The sequence below is a fragment of the Rattus norvegicus genome, chromosome 11, assembly GCF_021556685.1.
Source record: "Rattus norvegicus strain SHRSP/BbbUtx chromosome 11, alternate assembly SHRSP_T2T, whole genome shotgun sequence".
NCBI lineage: Eukaryota > Metazoa > Chordata > Mammalia > Rodentia > Muridae > Rattus > Rattus norvegicus.
Window position 1 is genome coordinate 6,383,448 of NC_141544.1, and position 27,646 is coordinate 6,411,093.

General features: G+C 44.9%; 1 pseudogene; it reads left to right on the top strand.

The window, feature by feature from the left end:
- Positions 1–2,600: 2,600 nt before the first annotated feature.
- Positions 2,601–3,456, top strand: LOC148002444 (Y-linked testis-specific protein 1-like; annotated as a pseudogene).
- The last annotated feature ends 24,190 nt before the right edge of the window (positions 3,457–27,646 follow it).

The window sequence follows — 27,646 nt, forward strand, 5'->3', positions numbered from 1 at the left end:
GTGTGTTTGTGTATGTATGAGTGTTTCTGTGTGTGTGTGTGTGTTTGTGTGTGTTTGCTTTCCAGGCTTAAAAATCCGCAAGGCTGTACCTATCAGCAGATGCCTATTGAAAGAAGATAAAGGGGAGAAAAGGGTGAAAAATCATGTCATTTGAGTTATCCCCACATTGAGGTCATCCACATAGTGGACCAAAGTCACATAACGGCAGAGGAGTCATAAGAGCAGAGAGAGAGGAAAACTCAAAGTGTGAAGGAAAATGTGCTTAAAACTACGATAGAAGAGAGAAAACGAAGACGGTGCACTTAGAAAAGTGGACAGATTTTAAAAAGCTGCCATAAGTTGTTAAACTCTAAGTACATTTAAAAAATTATAATGTTGAAGTGGAAGGGAATTACTGGGAAGAGGGAAGGGAGGGTCAGAGTGTAGGGGGACAGGGGAGGGTTCTGAAAAGAATCGTTTGAAGATCTAAAGAACTATGTGACACAAACAATTAAAGTGCCCTGTAATATACAGGTAAATTCCATACTTACCTGCATCCAGTATTCTGTCTACCCTATTTCAAAAACACAATTACCTCATCTGTTTCATCCTGTTTTACTGCATTTGATTTAATAAATTCCTTGTAACCAGAAGTGCTGGTAAATTTTAAAGACATTTAAAATATGACTGGTCCATTTAGGGTTTGTCATCACTTTATCCCGATTTTGGAAGCAGGTCCAGGAGCTAATTTTTCCTCGCTCTTTGCAAAGAATCCATAATTCATGATCGCCATTGACTTCAATACAAGGTATTTAATCCTGTCAAATTCCAGCTTTGTTTGAAAAAAATGGCCCTCCTCTAATTGTGGGTTTTGATAAAGCTAATTTTGGGGTGCTATCCAGTGGGCTGCCTCGGAGAGAGAGGCTAGCAATATTTCTGATACGGAGAATGACTTAAAGATAACCAAAGGAAAGATAGGAGCTGGGAAAATAACCACCAAGGATGTTGGTGACTCAGAAACCAAAGACTTTTTCAGAAAAAAAATGCAGCTACTTGGGCAGACTGTGACTCGAGTCATCAGAATATTGGGGTGGGGACTTTATTTTGGGTCGCCCAGAGGCTACATGAGAAGCTAAAACCTAGATGCTGGAAGTTTCTAAGCGTAACTAGGGAAGGAACTGGCCTGAGAAGGCTTCTATGACGTAAGCAGAGCCTGGATGATGTCACAGAGCACTGGGCGGAGGTTGCGTTTCTCTTCCACTTGGGGGCGCTAGTCTCCCCTGAAGGTGGGATCACTATCTTCCCAGCGGGGTGTGAAAGCCAGTTCAGCTCCTGAACCCCACAATTGTTCAACAGCCTTTTGGTGCCTGACCGGTTTCCGAAGACAGAATCTGGACGACAAGGACATTTTCTTTCGGTTAATAGGTTTATGAAGATAAAGGGGACCCTTGTAGCCCAGAAAGCTAATAGTTTTCCCTCGTATAGCGAGTAACGGTATGTTCTGATGTCTTCCATGTTTGAGAGCTCGGCGGACTGTCTAGGCCAATCAGTCTCCGGAGTTTATTATCCTTTGCTAACAATATGTAATTCATAATTCTACTAAAATGCCAAAGCTCCTTTCTGAGCTTGTGCAATTTAGGTGATAATATTTCTTTTTTTTTTTTTTTTTCGGAGCTGAGGACCAAACCCAGGGCCTTGTGCTTGCTAGGCAAGTGCTCTACCACTGAGCTAAATCCCAACCCCAGGAGATATTATTTCTAAATGGCTGTTGTTGCCTACACAAAAGACTCTTGTTGTGGTCGAAGATGCAACAGCGTCGCGGAATAAACCTGGGCCTGGGTCAGGATGCACAGTACAGAAAGCCAGTGGACTGGTGTGCTGTGTCTCTGGCCGATACTTGTGGATGTTGCCACATAGCTCATAGTTAGAGGGTAGACGAGGGGTGTGGCCATCCTTCTGGCTCCTTTGCTATCCTTTTTCTGTTCTGCTTGCTTAAAGTGGGGACAGGGATACTTAATCCCACACTGATCTAGCCATTCAAGGAGAGGTTCCTCAGCAGAGGCAAAGTGCCACGGACTGAAGAAATGTGTCTGAATATGTTATTCTGAGCTGTAGAGAACCATTTGTTCATTTCCCTTTGAACTTTAGATTTTGATTTTTGAGACAGGGTTTTTATGTGGGTAGCTTTGGCTACCCTGGAACTAACTCTGTAGACCAGGCTGTCCTTGATCTCACAGAGGTCTGCCTCACTCTGCCTCTTGAGTGCTGGAATTAAAGGTGTGCTCCACCATTGCACAGCCCTCCTACGAACTTCTGATTACGACAGATTTAGATTCAGATGCTCAAACCTGTTTACAATCACATTCTTCACCTGCTCCAAAGTTCTCTTAGACAAGAGCCTTGGTCCAGCGCCCTCCTCACCCAACCACCATTGTTCTTGCAGGCACTCACATGACAGCGGCAACAGCATTGTGTCTGGTTTAAGCAGGCGAGCTCTTCAAACCCAGGCCATGACCAAGTATGAAGCCTGAACACAGAACGATAGGCACAAGACGGTGGACCAGGAGTGTCGTGGTCTACCACATGAGATCTACAGCCAAGAAAAGAGGATGTCTCTGAGGAGGATGAGCACACCATCCTTCCAGAAGCAGAGGAGGAGGAGGCCTTCTCCCCATGCCCTGGGGGACATTGTGGGCTGCAGAATTTCTCACGGATAGAAGGAAGGTGATGAGCCCGTTACCCAAAGGAAGTCCATCGTTCTAGATCAACTGCCAACAAATCCCTCTCTCTATCTCGTCAAGTATGATGGAATTGAATGTGTCTACGGACTGGCACTTCACAGCGATGAGAGGATTTTAAAGCTTAAGGTCTTGCCTCACAAAGTAGTGTTTCCTCAAGTGAAAGACGCCCATCTGGAATTGCCATGGTTGGCCGAGCTGTGGAGCATAAATTTGAGGGCAAACATGGCTCTAAGGACAACTGGAGGGGGGTGGTCCTAGCCCAGGTGCCGATCATGAAGAACTGGTTTTACATCACCTACGAGAAAGATCCAGTCCTATACATCTACCAGCTCCTGGATGATTACACAAAAGGAAACATCCGTATCATTCCAGAGACACCTCCAGCAGAGGTGAAGTCAGACGTTGACAGAGACATCTTAACAGGTCAATGTGTGCAGTTCACCAGAGGCGGCAGGTCCAAAATATTGGCAAAGTCATTTACCAAGTTCTACCCAAGCCTTTCGTGTACTTCATCAAGTGTGATGGCAATGTCCACATCTACGTCTATAATCTGGTGGAAAAGATCCGTTAAGGTGAAATTCACAAAGTGTGGGGGACACAGATGGGGAATTTATAGGATTGGGGGAAAATGTTTGTTTTTCTGTGTTTCATATACACAAGGGTCTTTGACAACCCCAGTAACTTTTCCAGTGGAATTTGTTTTTGCTCTAAAAATTAAAATGTGCGATGTGACGTGTTGTGTGTGAACACTTTGGTGGAGGAGACGGGCTGTGGTGCATGGAACATGGAGAGGAAGCCAGAAAGGTCAAGGCTGTAAACAGTAAGTCTAATGTCACGTAGACTAAAACAAACAGGACTGAGCTGGACTGGTCTTTAGGGAGAGAAAAGAACTGGAGATGAGGCTTAGAGGAGCAGGGATGGCACTGGGGAAAAAAGATGAATGTTTAGGAAGCAGTGGAGAGGGGCCAGAAATAGACAGACTCTCTGAAGTGAAGTTTGAGGGAGAGACAGACCGTTGGGGAAAGAGTGGGAGGGAACAGGGAGGTGGTCTTGGAACTCAAGGGGAAACCCAATAAACTGATCCAAGCAGACTGAGAATCAGAGAAGGTCGGGGATTGTTTGACTAACGAAACCTAATGAAACCTGTTTCTCATATGAAGATGTATTATTTTTAATTATGTGGGTGGGGGCAGGGCATGAACACAGGAGACCACAGAGACAAGAATAGTCAGGTACCCTGGAGCTGGAATTAAAGGTGGTTGGGAGCCATTGGACATGAGCTCAAAGATCAAATCCACGTCCTCTTTCAAAGCAGATGAGCTCTTTGGTTATCTCTCCAGGCCCCTAAAGTCATCTTTTTAAATACATCCAACCTTCACATGCAGAGAAGAGAGCAGGATGAGGGTAAGAAAGACTAAATTGATTGGGATGTGGAAGAAAGTCTAAAGAACACATGAGGGAGTAGAGGACACTGAGGGACGCAGGAATTCCAAATGGAGTTCTCAAAAAGTGAAGCAGGAGACCAGGAAGAACAGAAAGCGTCTAGAATGAGTTGAACTTGGGACGCATCCATATTGGTCTCTTCGGTTCCTTAAAGAACAGCCAACCATCACTACAGAAGGTGGATGTGAGGTGTAGGCTTCCCCGGAGCACATTTTGACGAGGATAACTCAAGTGAATGCCAAACTACGTTTATATCTATCAATTCCTGAAAGTATCATAAAGCCCATTATTTTGTATGATCAGTAAAAAGTAATTTAAAATGGAAGATGAGGATGCCGTAGGCTTCTGTCAGGTGTTACCTGGATCCTGTGTTTAGCTTCCCTGAGCACGTTAGACTCTGTTGCATCCTGTAATATTTTTTGAAGTCTCTGCTCAATGCCCCTAGATGATCACAATGAGCTCCTGCACTGGCCTGTCTTGCCTGGCTCTTCTTCTACTGGATGGCTTCCTACACACCTGTGGGCCCTGTTACCGTATCTATCCCCAGGAAGTTCCCGTATTTCTTTGGAGAAAACCTTATCTTGGACTCATTCATTGCTGTTTTTTCTCTCAAGAATACGTTCTCACTGCAGGACTTGAAAATACATTCTATCGTTGATTAATTCTGCTATTTGGGTGTTTTTATACTGGCTGGTTGTCTGATGGTTTCATGGCTCTGAAAAGACACCATGACCAAGGCAACTTATAAGGGACAACATTTTTTGGGGGGGTTCTTTTTTTTCCAGATCTGGTGACCGAACCCAGGGCCTTGGGCTTCCTAGGCAAGCACTCTACCACTGAGCTAAATCCCCAACCCCAAGGGACAACATTTAATTAGGGCAGGCTTTCAGGTTCAGGAGTTCAGTCTATTTTCATCAAGGCAGGAAACATGGAAGCGTCTAGGCAGACATGGTGTTGGAGAAGAAGCATATCACCCCCACAGTGATATGCTTCCTCCAACAAGGCCACACCTACTCCCACAAGGCCACACCTCCTACTTGTGCCACACTTCCCATGGGACAATCATATTCTAACCACTGCCCTGATTTTATGCCAACTTGACACAAGCTAGAGTCATCAGAGAAGAGGGCACCTCAGTTGTGAACATGTGTCCATAAGATCCAGCTGTAGGGCATTTTCTTAGTGATTGGTGGGGAGAGCCCGGCCCACTGTGAGCGGCACCATTCCTAGGCTGGTGGTCCTGGGTTCTATAAGAAAGCAAGCTAAGCAAGACATGAGGAGCAAGACAGTAAGCAGTGCCACTCCATAGCCTCTGCCTCAGTTCCTTCCTCCAGGATCCTGTCCTGTTTGAGTTCCTGTCCCAACGTCCTTTGCTGATGAGCAGCAATGTAGAAGTGTAAGCTGAATAAACCTTTTCCTCCCTAACTTGCTCTTTGGTCACCATGTTTCCTTACAACAATAGGAACCCTAAGTAAGACAATTTTCTATAGAAACAGTGAGTCTAGTAGAGCCCCAGACTATTACCTCATAACCACAAATAGAAACGTATAGACACTTTGTTTCAATTTAAAGGAAAGACTTGCTCATGTACTGACCTGTGACGTTCTAGTTTGCTTCCTTCTCTCCGTGATGAATGCCATGATCAAAACTATCTTGGGGAGGAAAGGGTTATTACCTTACAGGTTACAGACCATCACTGAGGGAAACCAGAACAGGAGCTTGAAGCGGTAACAAGGAGCTCTGCTTGTTGGCCTGCTCCCTGTCTCAGTCATTGTTCTGTTGCTGTTAAGAGACACTGTGGTCAAGGAACTACTATAATGAAAGCATGTAATTGGAGGATCCCTTACAGTTTCAGACGTCTGGTCCATCATCATGGCAGGGAGCATAACACGGGAGTAATAGAGAGCTAAGCTCTGTAAGCACAGAGAGAGAGAGAGAGACAGAGAGAGACAGAGAGACAGAGAGAGATAGACAGAGACAGAGACAGACACAGAGAGAGACAGAGAGAAAGAGAGAGAGAGGGAGAGAAAGAGAGAGGGAGGGACGGATAGAGAGAAGGAGGGAGGGAAGGAGGGAGGAAAGGAGGGAGAGAGAGAGGGAGAGAGAGGGAGGGAGGGAGGGAGAGAGACAGAGAGAGACAGAGAGAGAGGGAGAGAGAGACAGAGAGAGACAAAGAGAGAGACAGAGAGAGAGAGAGAGGGAGAGAGAGAAACTCTGGGAAATCATGGGGCACTAGAAAACTCAAACCCCTCCCTTGTCTACACCCCCACTTCCTCCAATGAGGCCCACCTCTTAATCCTTCTAATCCTGGAAAAAACTGTCACTCCCTGTTAACTAAATATTCAAATATATGACTGTGGGAGCCTTTCTTATTCAAACAGCCACACTCCCCATGGCTGCTCCATTACTATTTCTTACAGCCTAAAAGGCTATTCTTTTTACACATGACTACTGATGAACTTTCCCACAATGGTGGGCCCTCCCACAACAATCATTAATCAAGAAAATGTTCCATAGACTTACCCAAAGACTAATTTAATGGAGGCAGTTCTTGAATTGTTCTCTCTTCTCAGTTGGTTCCAGATTGTCAAGTTGGGGAAAAAAAGAAGAAAGAGACAGAGAAAGAGAGAGAGAGAGAGAGAGAGAGAGAGAGAGAGAGAGAGAGAGAGACAGAGACCCAGCACCGTAATGTTTCTCTTACTCCATGTTAAGTACTCACCACCAGCCACTCTCTTCTCTTAGTGTACAGACCCACTTCCCTGTATAGCAGAACTGAAGAGTAACTACTGTCACCATCACGAATACTCGAGGATATGTGACAGGAAATGAATACATTCTACAACTCCCAACGCCAAGCAAAAGCATTTTAGTGTGTGCTGCACTTACTGGGAGACTGTCAGTCACTGGCCATTTCATGGGTCACAGTAGACCAGAGAACCAAAACGTCACAACCTACATATCATCTCCTCTGAGCAGGAGACATAGCCCTTTCTCAAAACCCATGAATCTATCTGTAGACTTAGATATTTTCAAAACCTACTTTATTTAGGTTTCTTAAACCTTCTAGCCCACCAACCAGAGGTAGCAGAGAAAGATGATAAGAAAAGAGAGAGAGTTGTGGACCTATTTAGAAGTAATTCTTTGGGGTAACTCCAATCTTCATTGTGCAGTACGATCCAATAGCAAACGCAAAACACGAATCAGTAGCAGTGCCTTGACCTTGCAGAGACCACAAGGCTCTAACCAACAAGAAGCAGCAGAAGCAGCCAGGAGCAGCCCGGATAGCACGGGTTCTTTTGTGCATTTCTCATTATGGAACGAAAACCAGCAAAGACCATCGAAGTACTGCAAGGTGTAACAATGTAAAAATGTCCTTTCCCTCTCTGTGGGATTACATTTATGTTCTCTGTAAACATCCTGTTTTCGTTCAAGCGTGTGCTCCAGTGAAATATCACATGCCTTCTCATGTGTCTGCTTCAGCAAAACATGCTCTCCTAACATAGCTTCCAGAAAAACATCCTGTGACAAAAGTGAGTTCCCAAAGAAACCAAAAAATTTCCACTTCATCTATCCTTGACATACACTCGGCCGTGACATCACAAAACATATAATGGGTCCTAGCGCCCAGCTCCACCAGTCGCTGGAGCTTCTGCAATTGCACTCCGTAAGACTCAGACCCTTTTGTGAGCACAACCTTCATATATCCCTGTAAACATTGTGCTCTCTCCATCTTTGCTCTCAGCCAATAGCTGTCCAACTTCCACCCAACTCAGCTGTTACCAGAATAACCCTCATTAAGAAAGCCAATGAATTTGACTTGATTTATTTTCCCTGACAGAACGGAGTGTTCTCCCTGCATGGTTACACTGGTGTCTGAGTCATCTGTAATAAAACCCATTACTATTAAGATAAAAGTCAAAGGAACTATGACAAATAGCAAATCACACAACAAACATCACAGTTGGCCAAGCCTTTTCTGCAGCCTTATTGAAGTATAATTTACATACTTAAAAAATCCATTTATTTTAAGTGTGTAATTTAATGATGTAACAGCAAAATTTATAGCTTCCTTCCCTTTTTTAATACTCATTTCCCACTCATTCATACGATATTGAAGTCTATTAAAAACACAGAAGTGAAGTCAGGAGAAGGACCAAAGCGGGAAGCAGGAGGTTCTTGATTTGCTAAGACGACAGATACATTGGCAGAATATTCTGGATAAAACAACTTGGGAAACATTGGGTCTTCCTTAGCGTGCAGCCTCCAGACAAAGAGTTTAAAGGATTTAGTCATGGGTCCACCTACACCAAACCTGGACCTGACCTGGTATGGTCAGCATCACTTTTGGCCACTTTCATGTTAATCACATTCATCAATCTTACAAGTTGCCTAGCAACTCACATAGTAAACAAACTTATTTTGGCTCATGATTTCATAGGTTTCGGTCCATGGTCACATGACAATGAAAGGGGCATGATAGAGCTCAACTGCTAACCTCACTGTCATCCAAGAAGCACCAACACAGGAAGAGACCAAGGACAAAAAAACACCCTCCAAGACATGTCCCAAATGACCAAGTTCCTTAATTTCCTATCTCCTAGTTTCCCGCCACCTTCATACACATCCATCAACAGATGAACTCATTGATTACAGCCAACAGGGTCCAATAGATTTTCATAGCCCCACCTTTGAACATTGTACTGAGACAATGTGTATCTTAAACCCATAGGGCAGGGCCAGAAGGTTGTGTCAGAGGTCTAAACTTCACCTCACACTAGAAACAGGTGGGTAGGTTTCTCAACATCCCCTATTTCTTTCTGGGACTGAGCTACACCATGTCTGCATTGCAGCATTTTGTCTGGGGTGAGATACTGTCAGCAGTCAATTGTAAAGACGCCCCCCACCATGTGTGTGCTTGAATGTAAAATGGGACATCTATAATATAGACACACACGCATATACACAGACTCACAGAGAGAGGCAAAAAGGGAAGGAGTTGAGTCTTAGGAACCCTCAAGGAAGAGGGAGTGGAAATATAAGATACAGATGTCAGCGAGAACCAGAACAAACCAGTGTCTTCTATACACGACAGGACCACGATCCCTGAGCTCTAGCTGACAGGAAAGGGAGAGTCAGTTTTCTACAAAGATATAGCTGGTGATAAGCTGGCCAGGCTCCAGGGGCTTGCCCAAGGCCCATGAATTTATGGGCAGCATAAATGCCTTGAATGTGTTATTACAGAGGGCAGAAAGAGAGCTTGAAGTTGGGAGAAGGGATTAGGTGGGGATGGATCTGGGAGGAGTTAGGAAGAGACATGAAAAGTAAATTCTATCAATATATAATGTACAAAGTTCTCAAGGAACTAATAAAAGTGGTTTATAAATACCATAACTGTACTTAACACATACAAACCATTTTTCTTGTCATCTCCTAAGTAACAGCCCCTCATGATTTCATTTCATTAAGTACAAAAGTAATGCAGAGATTATTTAAAATGTAGGAGGGTCTGGGGTGACGGCAGAGGGGTAAAGCCAAGTGTGTGGTCACACATGGAAACACCAGGGCTTGGTATGGGAACAGGAGGATGACCAGGGCTTCCTGACAGTGAGCCTCACCTCAGGTTCAGCAGGGGACCCTGTCACAAGGGAATGCAGTAGGGAGTGAAGGAGGAGAACACGCTCTACCTTCCCCCAGCCTCTGCACTTACATGTCTCTATGCACACACACACACACACACACACACACATATAAATATGACTAGAGTATACGAGAGGCGTGCATATGTTATATGCAAATGCAGTGTCACTTTATCCATGGAACCTGAGGACTTTAGATCATTGGGAGTCCTGGGCCAACTCTCAGAGGACAGGATATATCTCCTTATTGTGCAAACAAATCCTTTGGTGAGTGTGTGTCAGTGACTCCACACAGTTCTCCTCCTCTAGTTTCCTGTGTATTACAGAGAATGATCTGGAAATACTGAAAAAAACATAAACTAAAGGCTTTGTTGGGGTTTCTAGGCTTGCGTTAAAATCATATTTATCACGTTTTATTAAATGGAAGGGAAATCTTCAGCTCCGAGCAACAATAGACTCAATCATGTTGGCTTCTGTTTTATCCCATTATGAATAGCAATTAATTGCACATCAATAGCTCCCCATGCTTTGAACTAAATCAGGATGAAGGGATATGTTTCCGTAACCCCTATGTGGACAATCAAGAAGAAATGGGGGAGGTATGATGACTTTGGCTTATGGGAGAATTATGGCTTGATTGGATACTTGTTATGCAAATAACCCTAACCTCTGAGAAATGAATGTAACGATAAAATATACTACCAAATGGGATGGACACTCACTACTTGATTTCTTTTAAAAGAAAAAAAAAACATACTTTAGGATTTTGAATAAGGGTGACCCTCAAAGTTTCAAATACTTGATTGTGTTTTGTTTCCAGTTGGTGGATTGTTTAGAAAGGATTGGGAGTTGTGTTTTTGTTAAAAGAGATGGGTCAATGGGAGGTGGGGGCCTTGAGATTTCACAAGCCCACCAGGCTTCTCTCCCTCTCCCTCCCTCCCTCCCTCCCTCTCCCTCTCCCTCTCTCTCCCTCTCTCTCCCTCTCTCTCCCTCTCCCTCTCCCTCTCTCTACCTCTCTATCCCTCTCACTCTCACTCTCCCTCTCTCTCTCTCTCTCTACCTCTCTCTCTCCCTCTACCTCTCTCTCTCTCTACCTCTCTCTCTCCCTCTACCTCTCTCTCTCTCTCATCTGGGGAGCAGGATGTGAGCTCTCAGGAACTACTCAGCAAGGACTGCCTGCCTGCCAGCCTGCTGTCAGGGTGTCTTCCACGATGGTCCATGGACTCACCCTCTGAAACTGTAAGACGGCAATTAAATGTTTCTTGTCATGAATTGGTTTGGTCACGGTGTCTCTTCACAGCAATAGCACAGTAACTGAGGCACACATATTCCTGCCTATTTTTCTAATACTTCTGTATTTATTTCATTATAGTTACCTGTTGACCATTGAACAGTTTTATGAATAAGGTTCAAGTTTAAAGACAAATAGTGACAAATAGGAGTGCACTGCTAGGGGGTTTGGCCTTGATGGGATGGGTGTGGCCTTGTTGGGGTAGGTGTGTCACTGTGGGCATTGGCTTTAAGACTCTAACCCTAGCTGCCTGGAAGCCAGTCTTCTAGCAGCCTTCAGAGGAAGATGTAGAACGCTCAGCTCCTCCTGCACATGCCTGCCTAGATGCTGCCATGCTCCTGCCTTGATGATAATAGACTGAACCTATGAACCTCTAAGCCAGCCCCAACTAAATGTCCTTGTAAGACTTGCATTGGTCATGGTTTCTTTTCATAGCAGTGAAACCCTAAGACATACATACAGATATACATATACATATACACCTAGGTTCACACACACACACACACACACACACACACACACACACCATTTACAGGGATTTTAGATCTAGCCAGGGCCCCTGCAGTTTCGTTGGTCCATCTGTTACACGTGTTCATGGAACATGTCTCTCTCTGTTTCTTGTTCTAGGAAGTACGTGGACAACATCTGCAGACTCGCTTCATTTTACTTTATTCTCCTCTTCAGCCTTAGAAATCTCAACTTACAGAGAGGGGAAGACGGGAACTTGGTTCAATAGCTCTTTTTGTCTGTGGGAAGCTTACATCTCAAGTCACAAAGGGAAAATAAATATAACAAGAAATAAAAATACACATCCAAACAGTGATGGGAAGCTCATACCCGTTCCCCTTAATGAATGTCAACTTTGGAAATTGGAATCCACACTGAGATGAGACTTTTGAAAAATCCTAATTCTCAGTCAGGCTTTGTTATTTCTCTTTCCCTGAAAAGGAACACCACTAGAAAAAGACAGACTGTAGGTTGCTTTTGTCCACAAATTGAATCAGAAGCATTTGATAATGAGCATAGAGGGGGCTCACCCCATGTTTACCAAAGAATAAATAATATGGGGAGGGGGAGACATCTAGAGAACAGTTGGTGCCTTATTGGTTTTAAAAAATGATACTGAACTCAAGAAATAATATTTGACAAGTGAAAAAACTAGGTTTTCATTAGGCAGAACTGTTTTTAAAATAGCCTTCCTTTTAGTCATGGAAAGAGGGGGGTGGAGCAGGCCAGTCTGTAGATAACTAAAGTCATTCCCTTCAAAATATTAAGAATAATGTGGATTGTTAATGGACTTGAATAAAATTACAAATTTTACCTTTCAAAGGGGAAAAATTGTGTTCCAGAGAGAGAGAGAGAGAGAGACAAAGGAGTGTCCAAACTCATACTTGGTTCTTTCAATAAATCTACCGGTAACTCATGTGTTGGTTGATATTAGGATTAAAACGCCGGTTGGATATCTCGACTTAAGAGTGTAACGTGTGGGGCTGGGGATTTAGCTCAGTGGTTAGAGCGCTTGTCTAGGAAGCACAAGGCCCTGGGTTCGGTCCCCAGCTCCGAAAAAAAGAACCAAAAAAAAAAGTGTAACGTGTGTGAATAGCTGCCAGTGGAAAGACTTGTCCTCGGATTTCTCTAAAGGCATGAAAAAGCCGCCGTGGAGTTACTAGATTTTGTTTCAAAGACTTTAGCTCCTTGTCTGCAGGGATGCAGAGCCTCAAAGGAAGGGCCTGAGACCTCCTAAGAGGTAGCGTCCAACAACTGAGGCCTGCACACAGAGGGAAGTAGCCTTTCTCAGAAAATGGAGCTGGGAGAGCTAGAAAATGAAGGCGACACATCGATCAAATCGCTGTAATAGAACGACGGCAGCCAGTTCATAGAGCGAGGCAGCTGTCAGCGACTCGGCCAAGAACTAAGAGGATTTGAAAAGATAATAACACACAGAGTTCACAGAAGCCACTATAGACTCATGGGGTCTGCGAATTTAATCCATGTGCTCTGGGCAGAGAAAACAATCCAAACCAGAGATCCCTCTTGCTCAGCCCAAGGAACGCTGTGCCGTGTCCTGGATGTCCCATGTCAAGGACTCAACCTAGATGCTGGAAGCCTGTGAGAAACCGGAGCTACGTCATTTCAGTGCTGACACCGGAAATGGCTCAAGTCTGCACCTTCATTGGAAGGAGAAGAAATAAGTCACATAACACCGGAAGTAATCCTCGTCAGGGTCTGTGTGAGGTCGGAAGTGTACGGCACCATGATCAATCAGTAAGCACTGCCTACACGTGTCGGGTGAGCCCACACAAAGGAGGAAATAGTTTTTAAATTTAAACACAATTTCTAATAACTTGTAACTTTTAAGAGTCCAGTTTTAGCACAAGCTTCCAGATTATGTAGTTTCTCAGGCGGAAGAACGCGGCACAAGAAGTGAGTTTGAAACTTTGGAGGTTCCCACTATATGACAGCAAACTAAGAAAAGCATGGAGGTGGGGTGTGGTAAAACGAACTAGAAGTGAAAGACCCGCTCCCAGAAAGGGAATTGTACAAGCCCAAGGCCCTCAACTATAGAAGTAAAAAGTAAGTTTTTAAATATGTGGGACAAGCTGACAAGTGTAGAGCTTGCTCCCCTCACCAAAGCCCTTGAGCTGGGAAAGAGACTTAACATCTCTGTGGACAGCAGGTATGCCTTTGCTACAGCCCATCAGCTGAGGGGCCTGCTGACATCTGAGGGCAAGAAAAAAAGAGATTCTGGCCATGTTAAGTGTCCTCCATGACCCAGCCAGGCCAAGGAAGAGACTCTGATACACCTCAACGAGAAAGAAGATCCTGGTACAAAAACAGGCAGAGGCCATGATAAAACAAATGCATCAATAGACTCACTTAGGGGTAAGCAAACTCATCCAGATGTTTTCAAAAACTAAATATTATGTCACAGGTCTCAAGTATCTCGTGGAACAGATAGTGCACTGATGTATACCATGCCAAAAGGTAACTGTTTTCATGAAAGTTGACTGTGGTAAGAGGCTCCATGGGGAACGGCCTGGATACTACTGAGAAGTGGACTTCACAGAGATAAAACCAGGAAAATATGATTTCAAATGTCTCCTAGTGTTTATAGATATATTTTCAGGAATAGATAGAAGCTTCCCCCACCAAGCAAGAGACGGCCTCAATAGTCATCAAGAAGATACTAGAAGAAATCTTCTCCCGATTTGGAATGCCCAAGGTAATCTGGTCAGACAACAGCCCTACTTTCATTGCCAAGGTAAGCCAGAGTGTGGCCAAGTATTTAGAGGTTGATGGAAAATTACATTATATTTACAGACGTCAAAGTTCAGGACAGCAGAGTAAATAAATAAAATTTTAAAAGAGACCCTGACCAAATTAACCATGGAGAATGGCACAGACTGGGTGACACTCCTTCCCTCTTGCTCTCTTCAGAGCAAGAAATACCTCTTCAGATTCAGCCTTACACCCTTTGAGATCTTATATGGGGCGTCAGCCCCCCTGACTGTATTAGATGGTGTTACTGAACCAACATGTCATAGTAATAATGATTTGTATGCCAGGCTAAAAGACCTACGTTCGATACAGAAAGAAATCTGCTCACAGCTGACAGCAGCCTATGCCCCGGGGACCCCTGAGACATGTCATCAGTTCCAGGTTAGAGACTACAGCTACACTGAGCCCAGACACTCGAGCCTCGCTGGAAAGGACTGTACCTGGTGCTGCTGACCACCCTGACAGCCGTCAATTCTCAGCCCTCACCAGCAGTGTACTAGCTGTTGGGGCTGAGAGCTGGGACCTATAGGGACACTCAGATCTTCAAAAAGCTCCCTAAAGTTAAGTGACTGGGAGGTTGCTATAATGCTCACTTAAAGAGTGTGTTTTAGAAACAAGGATTTCATGTTTGCCTGTTTGCCCTGGGTTCCCTCGAAATAGATATAAGGATAGGTTTGATTTCTATTACAAATGATATAACATTACATATGTTAGTACTCCTAACACTTCTTGGGACTCTGCCTCAGGGATCACAACCTATATAAGTTTAAAAGTTCTAAAAGACCTTGGTGCATAGGTTCAGATAGTGTCCAGATTAGAATCCTGATGCTAAAGACTTAATAAGACACAAAAGAGAGTTGAGAATTATTTAAGGCTATGTAGGTGCTACAAGGGCAGCACAAGGACATCTGCTGTTGCCCTATAATGCAAGGCTTATAGAGAATTCAGAACTGCCATTGACTCAGATATGAAAAAATAAAAAAGACTTTTTAGCTGACCTCCAAGAACACCAAACCTCCCTCTCAGAGGTAGTCCTTCAAAATAGGAAAGATTAGACCTGATATTTCTTAAAGAAGGAGTCTGTGTGCTACACTAAAAGAAGAATGTTGTTTCTATACAGATCAGACAGTAATAATAAGAGATACAGACTTTCAGTCATTCAAACTTTTGTGCTGAGACAACAGTATCAGATGGTAAAACAACAAGAAACAGAGGTACCTTAACCAAGTTGAGTGAAAGATTCCACTCAAGGACAAAAAAAGAAAATGGGGGAATGAAAGACCCCCTCCCAGAAAGGGAATTGTACAAGCCCAAGTCCCTCAAATATAGAAGTAAAAAGTAAGTTTTTAAATATGTGGGACAAGCTTTAACCATCATTTAGACGAAACAGACCATAAAAGAAAACAAAATGCAGAAACCAGACTAAATTATGGGCATTGCTCCATGGGACACCTGACAGGAAAAAGAAACAGTCTCTGACCCCCCGGAAGCCCTGACCACCATGTACTTTTTGCTAACTCACTGTTATGATTATAGCCAAAATAGGTAATGTACACGTATGCCTCATTTACTCCACCAATCACATCCCTGTAACCATGCATCTGCTTCTGTAAGCCTGCTTCTGCTCCCCAAAACACTATAAAATCCCGTCCCTGGTTCTGCTAGGCGCGCCAGTCTTCCGAATTGACTGAGACGCCCACAGAGATCTGTGCTCCCTGATCAATAAAAAACCTCTTACATATTGCAGCCTGTGGACTTGGACTGGTCATTGGGCTTGAGGATCTCCCTCATTAGGGAAGATTCTCTCTGAGAGTCTTACAGAGGAAATCTGTAAAAGCAAGAAAGGAGAATTCAAAAGACTTGCACGGGGAAGGCTAGTGATAGGGAATGGCTCGGAAGACCATCCTCGTTTTGAGAGTTTGGATAATCAAGTAGAAAGGGGGGTTATGATGCCTTTGGCTTATGAGGGAGTGATGGCTGAATGTAAACTTGTTATGCAAATAACCCTGTCCTCTGAGAAATGAAAGAGAGAGAGAGAGAGAGAGAGAAATAATTAGTCACCCAGTTAACACATGTGCAAGCACACACATGAGGAAGCCCAAGATACATTCAGGAAATATCCTTAATGTCTTGTCTGTCTTTTTCACTGTGGCAGCAACCCTCACTCACAGGCAAAGCTCCTTTTGGTGTGGGTCACCTTTCCAGACAGCGTGCTCTGGGCATCCTGCCTCTGCCTTCCAAGGTGGACTTATACGATGGTCTCCACATCCACGGGGCATCTATGTAAGTTTCTGGGGAGCGAGGGCTTAACTGCTAGACTTTCTTCCAAGTCCCTTCCAGAATTTTGTGTCCCAACTCCCTTTTACCTTCTTTTTGAGATTTATCGAGTATGCTTGACAAATGGAGGCTGTATACATTTGAAGTATGAGGTGTAGTATTCTGATCACATTATACATTGAACAGATATTGTAAGATCAAGCTCATTCCCTCTCTCTCTCTCTCTCTCTCTCTCTCTCTCTCTCTCTCTCTCTCTCTCTCTCTCATCCACTGCCTTAACATACTCCACATAAACAAAACCTCAGTGACAATCAGTTCACTGTTCCCAGGCTCTGATGTGTTGTTCATCCCGTAACCGAGTGATGTTGTACATTCTGTCCAATCTACTTCTCAATAGGAAAAATGAGCAAACCAGTCACCGGATAAAACCCTCAAATGGCTCCATGTCACTGAGGGTAAGTTGGAAAGCTCCTCTGTTGAAGTCCCTCTGTTGATAGACAGATGCTGTTCCAGAAAGACCAAAAGCTATGACACACCATCCCGAGCCAGGGATATCATAAGTTTAGTTTCTTGTGTTTGTAAACTGAACAGAATATGGGGTTTATAAGACGAGGAGAATGTAAAATTTTGTGTTGCTATAATACTCAGTCACATAGGTTATAGAGCAGCTGAACTCAGGGATCAACAGGGGTGTGGTTGGGGGAGTCATGTGTGTGTATGAGTTGAGTGCCTGTTCCCAAGTGCGAGGGCACATACGTGTGTACATACATGCAGAGATGAGTAGAATGTGCATTCTCTTCCTCACTACTCTCCGTCTCTCAGTGAACCACAGCCCACCATTTTGACTAGTGTGGCTGGCCAGGATGCTCTTGGCAATCCACCTGCCTCCACCCTACCATTTTGCAGATACGATTAGCCCTGCCTGGAGTTTTACAAAGGTGCAGAGAGAATTTGAACTCTTCAGGCTTGCAGAGCACAGGCTCTTTCCCACTGAGCTTTCTTCCCAGTCCCCATCAGGATATGGACTATCACAACCTTCATGCCCTGCCTTCTGCTGTGTGTGTGTCTCAGTGTCCTAAGGGATATTCTCTCACAGAAACAGTTCCATCCCCACATGGCTCTGTGCTTACACCCAGAACAGAGTGTCTCTTTTATCAGGAGAACTAATTCAGAGGTGGACATGTTCTGATTGCAGCCCGTGAGGTACAGAAAAGACTGGCTGCATCTTCAAGACTTGGGCTTTCTTACCCTGTGAACTGAAATCTGGTGTCCCTCCCTGGAGGATGGAGAAAAGGAGAGAAGGATGCAGGAAAGAGAATGAGGCAAAGGTGTAGGGGAGAGGTTGAAGTCACATTGAAAGTTCAAAGTTAGCATCAAACCTGAAGAGTAGGCAGGGAGAAATTGACAGTGTCACTGCTGTCACCACACACGCACACACACACACACACACACACACACACACACACACACAGACACACACATACACAGAGACACACACACACAGACACACAGACACACACACACACACACGTGTCTGCTGTGCTTCAGGTGCCATTTCCCCACTAAATAAAATGCTCTATTAGGCTTACCTGTCCCTCTCACGAGTAGCCAGTAATTAAGTAACCACCTTTTAAAATCCTGAGAGTGTGAAAGAAAGCCATTTGAGCATTTTCCTTAGCTGATGAATTACATGGACCAGTGGTCCTTGATAAACAGGCCTGTTCTAAAGCGATGCATGAGAAAAAAAAAACATGTCTAAACAATTGATGGGGGATTAGATCCCACGTCTCAGGACTCACTCAGTAGACTCTGTCCCCAGCAGGGAGCAGAGCCCAACTAGGACCAGCTGCAAGACTGGTCTTCAAGAGGGTGTAAGATCCAGGAGGGCCACTTCACGGACTCTGTCAGACCTCGCTTTTTCCAGAACAAATGCTGTTGCTGCCCATGCTGAGCTACTGAAGCCCAAAGAGTGAGGACAAAACAGCTCCCTTTCGGACCATCTCTCCTAAGGAAGTTCCCCATCAGGGCCAGAGGTTTTTCACTGCTGCTTCAGGGCCTGATCATGGCTGTGATGTCTGTCTGTGGTGCTGAATTTTCCTCATAAAGTTCTTTCTAAAGAGTAATTTGTCTCCTCTTCCTCCCCATGGAACCCACCATGCCATTTCCATCACAGATGTCAGCGTATCTTTTTAAAGAGAATGCAACTCAATCCAATTCTACCCTCTGGCATCCAAAATGCTTGTCATTTTCATAGCCAAGTACTTCAGAGTGCTGACTCACTCCTGAATCAAAAATCTCATCTAAATCAGTTTCTGGTGAGACTCGGGTATGATTCACCATGGGGCACATCTCTGCACCGTTTATGAGTCTACAGAATCAAGAAAGCAAGATGCATGCTGCAGCTAGCAGAAACTGGTTAACTATAACCTCTGATCAATTCAGCATCACTTGAAGAGAGAGAAAGACAGACAGACATACAGATAGACATACATGTGTGGGAGAGCTTAACAAATGTCTTATTGTGTTATTGTGTTGGTCTGTGGACAGGCCTATGAGGAATTGCATTGATTGTTGACTGACTTAGGAGGACCAAGCCCACCGTGGGCAGCACCATTCCCTAGGCAGGTCGTCCTGAGATGTATAAGAAAGCTAGTTGAGCTGGAGCAAGCCATCAAGCAGAGTCCCTTGGTGGCATCAGCCTCAAGACCTTGTTGTGGTTCCTACTCTCACTCCCAACCATGACCTGAAACTTGAGTCAGAACATTTTTGTCCCCTATACTACGTTCCATCCAAGCATTTTATCGCAGCCACAGAAAGGAAAGTAGAACAGACTCCATGGGGCAACAGGGAGGACTGAGGCCTCACAGATGCCCAGGAGCCTGTGCTTGCAGCTTCTGTCTCTTCTATCACTGTAAGCCACAGTGATCTGGGCAGGCTCAAGAGAAGGAAGGATAGTCGGCATTACCGAGGAGATGACACAGTCACTTCTGTCCTTATTCCACGGACAAGAAATAGTGCTAATGACCCAGCGGTTATAACGTTTAGCAGTGGGAACAGAAAGAGAGGAGGAACTTAACACTTCCCACAGGGCCAACGAGAGGACCAGAGGCAAGGTGAAGCTGGACTCTGTAGTACATTTCCTGTGTGGGCTCCCTTCCCCCACCTAGTAACCAAACAGAAGGTTCTAAGTCAAGAAGGAAAGAAGAGAGCCTCAAGACGAAAGAAACACAAGTATCTCAATAATGCTCCTGCCTGAGCTGCACAGCCCAGAGTTTTGTGGGTCTGTGGACATGTCTATTAGGAACTGCTTTGATTGTCCACTGACTTAGGAGGATCAAGCCCATTGTGGGCAGTACCATTGCCTAGGCTGGTGTGTTCTAAGCTGTATAAAAAGACCCAGTCCTGGAGCTTGTCTGCTGCTCATGAGGTGTTTTTTTTCGGTTTTTTGTTTTTTAACTGACATGATCACTCTGGCATCCACCTCCTACCAGATCAGAAAGACTGAACACGATCCCTTCTGCCGTTAAGGATGAGACCCCACTGTGGGCTGGAGAGACGGCTCAGCAGCTAAGAGCACTGGCTGCTCCTGCAGGGGACTCAGGTTTGATGTCTTGCACCCACATGGCAGCCCCAACATATCTCTAACTCCGGTTTCAGAGAAGACTTTCTGCTTGCTTCCCTGAGCTCCAGGCATGCCCAAGGTACTTATACATGCGTTCAAATAAAACACCCCTACCTATAAAGTATATATATATATATATATATATATATATATATGTAAGCCTTATAAGACAAGGAGGAAAAGGAAAAGAAGAATAAAGAGAAGAGTAGGAGGCAGCCCTATGAAAGCCACAAAAACACTGCATTCAATTTTTTTTATTTACTTTATTTATGAGCACACTGTAGCCATCTTCAGACACACCAGAAGAGGGCATCAGATCCCATTACAGATGGTTGTGAGCCACAATGTGGTTGCTGGGATTTGAACTCAGGACGTCTAGGAAGAGCAGTCAGTGCTCTTAACTGCTGAGCTATCTCTCCAGTTTCTTGATTATTTTAACTTTGTAGTCCATAAATCCGAGCTCTTACTTTGAAGGAAATGCCGGGAGTGTGTGTGCACACTGTATATTATTAATACGGTGCTGATGTGTAGAGACAGCTGGATACTGGAACTTGGGGGGGCAGCTGATCTAGCCTAACTTGTGAGATCCAGGACAATGGGCGACCTTGTTTCCAATGATGTAGGTGGTGTTACCGAGACTGACACCAGTCTTTCAGCCTCCACAAACATGTACACACGACCGTGAGTACACGTGATGCATACATTACAAAAATGAAAAATGAAATGTGGAAATTCAATAAAGAAAGCTCCTTTCCAGGTGGTGGCGTATAGAGAGGATTGCTTCTCCAGTATAGTTATCTCTGAAGAGGAAGTCAATAAATGACTCAGACAAGAGCCTTTGAGATATCAGCTGCCAACCCAGGGCCCAGACCTCCTCTCTGGCTGCATTTACCTTCTTAACATGACTCCACATTGTCTCCTGGGACCCAGGTTTCCCCTTCCCCATAGCTCTGCCCTACTTTGAGCCTAAGAACCCAAAGAGCTAGCCAAGAAAGGAGGGGAGAAAGGACACAAGGGGCTGGAGAGGAGGCTGCCAGTAATCCAGTCATATACACAGACCATTCCTTTGGCACTCACTCCATGAATGGCAGGCAATATCACTGAGCTGGATGCCCAGGAGGAAAGGCAGGGATAATAATCAAATAGGTGGCGGTCTTTACCACAGTAAGTTCAGCCATCTGTGAACACAGTCAGAACACAGAAGAAGATGACACCTGTCTGTGAACTGTGAACTCCTGAGTGCGAGTGCATGCTTGTGTAGAAGGACTGTGTGTTTGTGTGTGTGTGCGCGTGTGCATTGTTATTTAAGCTGGGTTTCTTTCTTTTATTTTCATATATTTTTAGTCCCGGGACTACTTCATGACTTAATAAATATTACCAATATTTCTTCTGCTGTGCCTGTTAGCTCTGAAAACCCCTGCTGGTCACCCTAGGATGTGCTTTACCTTGTCAACTATTTCAGGGGACTTGGGGTGAGACCCTTTCCGTGAACCCAAGAGACAAGAAGAGAACAGAAGCCCCACCTGGGAAAAGAAAGCGGGTACTACCTTGTCTGAAATGATTCGGGGTGGGCGAGCACGCAGATAAGAGAACGTGATGTGAGAACTGAGCTCAAGCTGCACACACAAATGGGGACATTGAACCCCACACAACCCCCCGCACCAAACGGTTCCTGCGGGTTTAGGATTAAAAGTACCTTCCACGGAGGGACCAAAGGAATCAGTACTGAGTCTGTGGGGACATTGGGGAGAATAGAAAGCCTTTGCCTCCGCTCTCAGTAGAAGAGACGGCAGTAAAATGTGTTACGGGTGTGTAGGGCTATTGGCAGAAGCAGATTTAAAGAAAAGAACTTGACTCATCGGCTTTGATTTGAAATATTTATTATGGCAAATGGTGGTTATTAGATAAAGATGCCTCACACATCCTCCGTTCAGTCACAGGCACTTTCAGCCCATTTCAGCTCGTTATGTGTTCATGGATTAAAACCCTTTTAATAATATCTATTAAAATTTTTTTTGCTCTCTCCCAGGGCAAGGTAGTAGCAAAACTCTCTGTATGGCCATTATCTGAAGCCTGGACTAGAAAGATAATGGCCCAAGGTTTACAAGACAGGTGGGAACAATCAATTATACCCCCACGACTACTGCACAGCTCTGTTACGTGATCAGCAGGAGTGCTGGAGTTAACCTGGATTTCGCGACCAGCAGATACCCACTCGGCCCACTTGGGCTTCTCCGGGTGCAGGTCTCTCTCTTGTGGCAACAGGCAGGGAGCGTCCTACCAGCAACTCTGAGGAGCAGCAGGAGGACACGTCATGGAAACCAGGGCAGGAGAGAAGAGAGGAAAGGTGTCCTTCTCTGGGTCATAGACAAGAGTCAGTGACCTGAGTACCTGCTTCTAACTGAGTACAGAGCCTCTCCCACCATGTGTGTATGAACTGTGCTGGGGGCTCCAGTCTATGATCGTATTCACTTTTGGTCCATCATTTCCTACCAGAAGGAGACGACACCCAGCTGCATCTAAAGTGACACTGAGAAGCTGGCCGGTTACGGCGTGGAGGTGGAGGACAAGACTAAGTAGCATCAACACATACATACACTTTCATGCATACATACATGCATGACACATATATCTGCATGCATATGCACACCAAGAACATGAGCACACATGCATGCATGCACACATAAGCATACATACATGGAACACACTGATAATTTTATAAATAAACATATACATATTAGCATGTGTGCACTTTGTTTCACACATGTGATATCTTTATACTATATATACAATATTCTCTCTATATATATACAATACGTACACACATATATATATACATAAAATACACACATATATATATATAAAACACACATACATATATACATATATACATATATACATATATACATATATATAAATCCTAGTTTTGTGGTATCTGATTTCTGTATTCACCCTAGAAAGAGTCAGCCATTTGGTGCCCATTCTTAAAGCTTTTTCCTTTAAAATGCATGACTGCAAATAAGCAGGTCACTAGGTCAGTAAAGTGTCTGCGACACATATTAGTCTGCCTCTCTACAGCTGTGATCAAACACTCTACCCAAAAACAACTTGTAGAAGGAAAACATTTCTTTGGCTTGCACCTTGGCTCACCAGCTTTTGTGGGCAGTCAGACAGGAACTCGAGGAGAGAATTACAAAGAAATACTGCTCACGGCCTTACTCACTAGCCCATATTTAGTTCACGTTCTCATGAATCCCAGACACCCTGGCCTAGGGATGATGACACCCACAGTGGGTGGGCCCAACTTCATCACCTGTCAGTCGAGACAGTCTCTCACACAGTAGGACACAAGCCAATCTGATGGAGGCAGCTCTTCAGTTGAGGTTCTCTCTTCCAAGGAGACTCTATGTCAAGTCTCTTCTAAGTTATGTCAATAAGTCAGTGAAAACTAACCAGGATACCTCATAAGCATGAAGACCTAGGTTTGATTCCCAGAACCCACATCAAAATGTGAGTTGTGAAAGCTTCTAATGCCAGGTGGGGAAACAAGGACAGGATCCGCAGGATCTGCTGACCACCACAGCTGGCATGATGGGTGAGCTCCTGGCCAATTAGAGACCCCGTCTCGAAAACACAGACCAAGCCTGAGGATGAGGCCTGAGGTTGTTCTCTGACTCTACCTGAATGTGGAGACATATGAACACATCTGCACACATATGCATCTACACACACACACATGCACACACCTAAGATAAATATGTGATAGATATTAGATAAACAAATGGTAGATAGATAGTAAATAGACAAATTATAGATAGACAGATAGACAAATGATAGATAATAGACAGACAGAAAGATAGATAGATAGATAGATAGATAGATAGATAGATAGTATGTAGATGGAGGGATGGATGGATAAATAGATGATAGAAGATAGACAAGTGATAGCTTATATAGATAAGATAGACAGCCAGGCAGACAGACAGATAAGATAAATAGCCAGCATTGTATTTGAATTCAACTACTACAGAGCAGATTGGAGTCCCCTCCTTCCCTTTCAGAACATAACCTGTATCACAGGGGAACTCACAACTTCCCCGCAGGAAACAAGCATCCTATTTCAGCAGAGAGGTGGAAACAGATGTTAATGTTTTTCCTGTGCATTCGTGGGTCAGCACTGTGTATCACAAGATGAAAAACATGCCACCGTAATTATGTGTTAATTTCGTTGTGGCAGAAAATAAAAGAACAGCACCTCAGTTAGCAAGGAAGGCAGCTAATGACTACGAATGACTACATTTGACCTGAGCTTTGCTGAGCTCTGAAGTAAGAACTGTGGATCCCATGAGGTCCGACCTCTCACGCAGGGTTCCTGGATAGTTAAAAGGTCCTCTCCCTACACGAGTGATAGTGCTCCTTTAACTTTAAGCAACTTCTCTACTGGCTCTGTCCTCCCTGCAGCCCGTGAGGTTATTGTAGTGCTGTAGGTTCCTGAAGTATTGGATCTGGGCATAAACCAGTGTAGATGTAGATTGTAGGATGGCGTCCTGCCTGGTGGTATCTGGACCAGCACAGAGGTGCAGGGATGAGGGGCGAGAATGAGGAACATCCTTCCTCCCCTGATCCTCTAGAACCTGTGCCCAATACCCTGCATTAGTTTTGCTCCCTTAGCTACCTAGTTCTGGTTATGTTAACATAGGGTGACTTCTGCTACTTTTTAACCTACATGAATGTCTAGCAGCTTATGTCACGTGACCTGTCCTGGTTAGACCTGAACAATGTGTGTTCCCCTCATGTAGTCCTCCAACTACAAACGATTCCAGCCAGGTCTACCTTATCATGACTATTCAGGAGCAGACGAGTGGCTCAGACAACTCTATCAGTGGACAACCCACTCCAGCATCGGTGACACTCAAAATAGCTACATCCTGTAGCTTTCAGCGCAACCAGCAGGCAGCTCCACCCAAGAAGCCCCCTTCATCATGGTTGCCCCCGACCCCCGGGGCAATTCTTCTAATCTTATTGCTCTTTGGAACAGGACCTGAGACTGGAACAGAACTGAGAACATAACCTTCTATAATCCTAAGCCTTAAAGGTTTTTAAGCTTCCTGAATATTCTGAGCTTCTTTATTCCCTCCAGAAGGGAATACTTCAATTCCAATGGATTCCAAATACAACCCATGAGTAAATAAACCAGAGGTCCCAAAACAACATTCATTCAGTCAATGTAACTAAAGCCAGAGCTAAGACTTGCTAATGCTGTCCTTTGGATAACAAACGTCTCCCAAGGTCCCGTGCTAAGGGAGGGAGTGCTGTAAAGAATGGCGCTTGTTTCCCCGCAGCACATCCTAAGACCTATGGTGTGCAGTGTGAAACCGCCAGGATAACTGCCCAACTCCCCGGCCTCAAAGAAGAAGATACAAGAAACCCAGAGAGGAAAATAGTTAACTTGCAACAACCTCGCCCGCTGCTTACAAAGTTGTGATTTAGTTGAACAGAAGATGTCCCGCGCGACCTCTCGCCAGCAAGAATTCGCGGGAACACACGAATCCTTCTGGAGCCAAAATGCTTATTCTTTATTAATAATAGAGAGGGCACCTCGGACGCCAGCATGGCGCGGCTTATATACACCCTAGCACGGCACATCCACACCTGATTGGTCGCTTACCCATGATCTCCTTAGGCACGCCCCGGAATGGGCAAAGTCCTGGCAGGAAGGCACTCTTGCACGTGGGCACACAGTTAACTTCCTTAAAGGAAGTCGGGTGGTATGGCAGAGCCAGCACCATCTTGTAATGCCGAAACTATCTCGGCCTTCCACGTGGGGCGCAGTGGAAGCCAGTGCCATCTTGTGGTGGCGAATGTTATTGCGGCCCTCTACAAGAAGAAACTACATCTCCCAGCTCCACCCCTTTCCAGAGGTTACTTTAGCATTAGCTCAAAATTTCAAACCACAAGTAAAGGGGCCCAGAGTGATGCTACCAAAAACTGAGTTGAGCAAACAAAACTGTGTAATGAAGATGCACAGGAAACACAAGGGAGCGCAGAGCAGGCTGAGCTCAGGTCTACCCCTCAGGCTGTTGCCCCCTCCCTTCTCCACAGAGTGGACCTACCTTTGCAGGCAGAAATCCACAAGTCCTGCCCCTCTAAGCAGCTCTGACAAGCTCCCAGGAGAGTTAAGAAGGACGTCCTACACCATTAGCCGTGTCTCCTCTGTGCTGACATGAATGAGACATGAAGCTGGGCGAAGTGGAGAGAAAAGAGGCTCACCTGGCAGAGAACACGTCTCACAGCTCTGCACATAAAGACCCATTCTGAATTCTCAGATGGTGATAAAGAGAAGGGGAGGAAGGAGACCCACATTGAGCAGTCCGGGGGCTGAGCGGATTTACGAGGTGTCTAGCACTAAGAGAGGAATAGTCCCACACATTCAGTGCCACTGTCCCAGGAGAAGCTCTAGCAGTAGCTCCAGCAGTGGACATCCCACTAAGAGTCGGCTGTTCATCCTATCAAGAATAGCACTTGCTTAGGAACAGGGTCCTGACTACGAATGGGCCCTGGGATATACAACCACTCAACCCAGAGAGCTGAGAGCTATGACAGGATCTACAGGGGTTATCTCAGGGCAAGCATCTCCCCTTCTGTGTGCCCATTTCATCCCCACTGGGCTTGGGCCAAGCTGAGAGCAGCAAGGGATTCAGTGTGAGTGCCCTAAAGTGGCTACAACACATGCCCATACATGGGGAATATCACAACAGATGCTCCTTCTCTCAGCATACTGGAAGGTGAGTGTCTAGAGACTAAGTGTCAGTAGGCCTCGCGCGCACACACACACTCACACACACACACACACACATACATACACACACACATACACACACAAACACACACATGCACACACACATACACACACAAACACACACACACAGAGAGAGAGAGAGAGAGAGAGAGAGAGAGAGAGAGAGAGAGAGAGAGAGAGAGAGAGAGAGACGGGATTTAGGGTTGCCGGGCTTGGGTCCACGAGCAAGCAGGACAGAGAGGTCCCCATGCCTTAGGGGAGTGTGAAGGAGGGGAGACAGAGGCTGCCATGGAAGGGAAATAACATGCAGAAGGGCAGAGCTGCCGTAAAAAGGGCTAATAGTTCATGGCCCAGAGGGCTGCACCTTGGATTCAAGAAGAGCCAAGATGAAGCATAGAAATTAGTAAATAGTAACTTGGAGTTATTGCTGGGAGGTGGATTCTAACAGCATGGAGGGTAGGCAGCTGCCCAGCTATGGGCTGCTTTAGATATAGAGGCTGGGGGTGTTTCTTTCATTCGGGAACAGAAACCATTGAGGTGAGTAACTCCGCGTCGGGATTTATTAAACATTTTTTTTTT